This window comes from Myotis brandtii, unplaced genomic scaffold, assembly GCF_000412655.1.
Source record: "Myotis brandtii unplaced genomic scaffold, ASM41265v1 scaffold126, whole genome shotgun sequence".
Lineage (NCBI taxonomy): Eukaryota > Metazoa > Chordata > Mammalia > Chiroptera > Vespertilionidae > Myotis > Myotis brandtii.
Window position 1 is genome coordinate 2,465,447 of NW_005354425.1, and position 5,312 is coordinate 2,470,758.

The following is a 5,312-nucleotide window of genomic DNA, read 5'->3' on the forward strand; positions in this document are numbered from 1 at the left end:
TAAAATTGACATCTTGGTAAGATGAATTTGTTCTCAGAATATCTTTATGAAATTGCAATAATTAATCTATCACTTTATCAAAATGCAAATACAGTGGACAAAAATCACAAGAATCAGCTGGGCCTTGCTTGTGAAAATTGTACCTAATATTCATTTTTGTGGTTGAAGTACATAAGAGTGTTGAAAAATGCATCAGTCACCACACAGATGCTTAGCATATTTGGGTCCCAATAATTGACCAGTTCCATCCAAATACACTCTGTGGATAATGCCTGATAAACTTGTTATTGCCCGTGATTAACCCATGCTAAAGCTTTCATTAGAGGCTTTTATGGTTCAGGTAATGAGGATTTAATTCAAAATAACCAAGATGTTTAGCCCCTAATAGATAAAAGGCTCCTCTCAGGGGTCACACAGCAGAGAATGTGTCAGTCAAGCATCTTGCTGTTACTACCTGGTAGTAAATAGCATGGAAAGAAAGATGTGGTGGGGCCAGATATGATAAGACAGGACACAGTGAAGAAGATTGTGATTTGTGCCATAGAAAAATAAATATGAACTGTTATGACCATGTATATAGTTTCATAAAAGGAAACAAGAAAGGAAGGAGTTGGGAACAGAAAGAAAAATGTCAGCCAAGATTGAGGCACTGTGAAAAGTTGTGCAGGCAATAGAAGGATAAGAGAAAACTCAGTAACTGGCTTAAGGAGTCTGTAATCTAGTGGGAGAAATAGACTTGAGAGTGACATGTACATGAGAACACATATACACAATGACTGAAGCCAGAGTGTGGTAAGCAGAAACTCCTATCTGTTCAAGTTCCTCCTGTGGCCACTTTACCTATTCTCAAAACAACCCTGAGGTTTGGTTATGAGTATCTCTATTTTAAATAGGTTGAAACTGTTTCAAGAAGATTAAAAATCTAGCTCAAGATTAGTTAGTAAGTAGCAAATGGAATAATTTAAACCCATGATCAATAGCATTTTAATAGCTATTATATAGAGTGTCTGCTACATGCTTTGTACTGATATTCGTTATATGTTATGTTATGTTTTATGACAATTCTGAAAACTATGTACTATAGCCATCATTATAGATCAGGAAGCTGAATATAAGAGATGTTTAATAACTTTCTAAAGTCTCAGCTATCATTGGAACAATTGAGATTCAAACCTGGGTCTATCCGCTTCTAAGGCCTATGATATTTTTCTTTTACAATATAACTGCTCATTAGAGAAACAGAAGAGATTAACTATTAATATATATTGGGGGGGCTGCTTTGGGAAAGGGTAACATTAATACAGGCTTTTAAAATGGTTATAATTTCAAGAGATGGAATTGAAGTAGAAGGATATTTAAGCTGGGAGGACATATAGGAATAGCACTATAATACAAGCTGTGTTTTGAAGAATGGGGTTAAATGGTTTGGCATGGCTAGATTGTAGGGGCTCTTAGAAAGAAAGAAGGTAGAAAAAGTAGTTGGATACTGGAATAACCACAGTATTGTAAAGAGGAATCGAGGATTTTTTTTCTTTAATATGTTTTTATTGATTTCAGAGAGGAAGGGACAGGGGAGAGAGAGATAGAAACATCAATGATGAGAGAGAATCATTGATCAGCTGCCTCCTGCACGCCCCACACTGGGGATCAAGCCCACAACCCAGGCATGTGCCCTTGACCAGAATCAAACCTGGGACCCTTAAGTCTGCAGGCCAATGCTCTATCCACTGAGCCAAAACAGCTAGGGCTTTTTTTCTGTTTTTAATAAGGAGATGTTGAAGCTTTTTGAACTTAGACATGATCAGATCTGTGCTTTTTCTTATTTGTCTGTTTCTCACCACTAGATTGAGAACTCCAAGAGAGCAAAGATTCTTTTTTCTGTTTAGTTCACTACTGTAACCCTAGCGACTACAGTAGTGCATAGAACATAATTAGGGCTGCTGTCTATAGCTTCGAGGTTTATAACCTGCATTATTTCAATGGGTGACATTCACATAGGCTACAATAGCAATAATGTACCCTGGAGGTGTGCAGTTTTATAAACACTGGACATAATAAGCACTCAGATATTTTAAATGAATGAATGATTAATTAATTTGCTTTAGGACAATGAGTCTGGATGGGGTTTATAGGGTGTATTTTAGGAAGAAGAGAATCAAAGGACATAGAATAATTAGGACAATTTTTAAGTAGTCTGGACATGAGATAATGATCTGAACTACCTAATTGGAAATAGAAAGAACAGGATACAGGCAATACATGCATCCATAGTGGAACTAATATTCTTTTTTTTATGATTGAATACAGAGTGGGAGGGTTATAGGCAGGGGAAAGTTAAAGATAACTCAAGGAATTTCTGCCTGAGTGCTTGGGAAGTTAATAATGACACTTAGCAAAGTAAAATAAGGAAGAGAGAAACAAGATTGGTGGATGAGGTAGATGGGTAGATGATGAATTCAGGTATGTGCATGTTGAGTTGAGAAATGTGTACAAACTGATCTATTTACTGGCATTTGAATAAACTGGCTTGAGACTCAGCAGAGATATCAGGGATAAAAAAGATAGGTCTTGAAGCTGCGGGAGGAGCTAAGATGTGGAGAAGATGTGGAATGAGAAAAGGAGGCAGCAAAAGGTTGCACCTCAACATGCCTATTTGACTGGACAGTAAAAATGAAAATAAAAGGACACTAAGTAGATGTAGTCGGAATGCAGAAGAATAGGAGCATTGTCTTACAAACAGGAAATATGGAGGTAGCCATCTATGCTGACAGCTGTCAAGAAGTCAAACAAAAGGAGATCCAAAATAAGTCACTGGATTTATTAATTAGAAGGTCATCTCTAAGGAAAATAAATCCAATAAGATAGTGTGGTTAGAAGCTGGATTACAAGTTATTAAAGAGTGAATGTGATGTGAGAAAATAGACACAGCCAATGCACATTACAAATGAGCAGTTGAAGGAAACAGAAAGATGAGACTGTAACTTGAAAAAGCAGTAGGGATGAGGAACAGTTTTATACGATAGAAGAATATTTTTGGACTAAGATCTGCTATGTATTGGGCAAATTTTCAAAGTACTGTGCATCACATACATTATTGCAATTGTTTCTCATGGAAGCCCTATGAGGTAGGTATTATGTCCAGATCTTACAGAGAATACAACAGTTTCAGACAAATAAGCTGTTTGCCCATGACCACACTGCTAGGGAGAAGCCAAACCATAATATGATCATAATCTGTCTCACACACCAGGATGAACTGATGGATAAAATTTATCTCCATGTATGAGAGACACATGTTCTAAAGAGAAGCAGAATCACAGGATAGAAGATTTGCATGACTGTTGACAATGGGAAAAGAATCTGTGGAGATAATCAAGGTAGAGATGAGTGATGAGATGAAGTGCCAGAAAGACAAGAAGAGATGGGAACAAGAAATTAGCAAAAAGGCTGTTCTTGGAATGTGGAAAGAAAAATTCTTTCAAGATAGGAGGAAAGAGGAAAGGATAGATAGAGATAGAAAATATAAAATGGAATCAAGGCAATTTTCAGGAGTTCATGGTGGATGGCCTCAATCTTCCCTGTAAAATAGGGGGCAACTCCATCTGCTAAGCTATAGATGCTTTCTTAGATTAAAAGACTTACAGTATTTAAAATGTAAATGCCCTTATTGTTATTTGCATTTTGACAATGTGTGGTAAAATTTATATTTTTTCACAACCTTACTAAATTCTGCTTAAATGTGTTTTTTAAAGTTTTTTTAAAGCTTAGTTTGGCAACTTTAAGCCCTTTATCAGAAAATAGTCATATTAGAAAGCGGTTTTATACTTAATCTTATGTATGATGGTTGCTATGGAAACAATCAAATGCAAACTTTATTTTATAAAACCCCAAGCTAAGCTATTGATCAGGTGGGAGGGAGGGAGCATCAAATCATTTTACTCAAGGAGAAGAAAAAAGAAACATTAGAGAGGTTGTTAGGTGGAGAGAAACCTATGGCTAGGAAAAAATACAATCATGATTTTTATATATACAAATGTTGGGCATAGATAGTTGGGGCTTTATCTTTCTGATTTAAACAAGCAAATGTGTTGGAATCATGAGTTCTCAGAGTCAAGCAGGGAAGATGACATGAGGACATGAGGCCTTAGGAGACAGAGAGCAATAATAGTTAAAACTAAGCTCACAGAAGTGAAGGAAAGACTAGGACTGGGTCATTAAGTCCAAGTGAAATTAGAGCAGAACACTGCCTGTGTTTCAAAATCAAACAGAGCAACTACATAGAGAAGAAACAGAAAAAAGTGGCAGAGCTGAAAAGAAATCTTATTTAACTGGAACATAGTTAATGTAAATCTCACATCCTTAAGCCTTTTATACTCATGATAAGGAGAGCTCAAGTAGAAATAAGGTTATTAATATTGGGTTTTATACCAGACTGTAGTTAGGGTATATCAGAGGCAGCTAAATTTCTATACTTTTCTATTTCTAGTTCTTGGTGATGGTGAGGTGTTTGTGGAACAGGTTGGCCATAGTTAGGGAATTGAATTTCCATCTTTCCATGTCCTTGTAATATAATTTCTCCAAGATTGTAAAGAAATTAATGTAAACTCAATGTGTTACTATAGACCAAGAAAGAAAAATTGTCAGAGAGAGGACTTATCAGTTATATCAGCATAGAAACACAACAGTCAATAGTCACAGTGGCAAATGTCCAAGGACATCACATTAATTTATCCCCATACATAACTCCCCTTGTATTAAATCCATGCTAACCATGCCAACTTGTTTCACTGGTGGTCTATCATTCAATGATTTGCACATTGTACAGGTCATATACAAAATGTATTAAGAATAAAATAGGAGAGACCAAGATGGCGGCATAGGTAAACACCGGAGACTGCTGCCGCAAACAACCACTTCAAAAATACAACTAAAAGACGGAACGGACATCACCCAGAACCACAGGAAGGCTGGCTGAGGAGAGACTCTTCAACTAGAAGGAAAAATAACAGCACACCGAGGCTCAGAGGAGGCGCAGTGTGGAAAAAACTCAGGTGCGGAGGTGCGCGCGCAAAGCGGGCTGGTGGCTGAGAGCGCGGTTGTCGTTTTCGGTCAGGGGGGAGTCTCAGACTCTGAGCTCCAGATACGGGCGAATCGCTGGGGACTCGGACCCAAACGGGAGAAGCGGGAGTGTCTGGCATCAGTTGGAAGGCAGCTTTCCCTCCGAGGTTTGCAGCGGTTCCGGGGGTTCTGAGAAGCAGAGCCTCTGGGAACGGGACTGAGAGGGGCCATAACCGCTCCCTCCGCCCACCCTG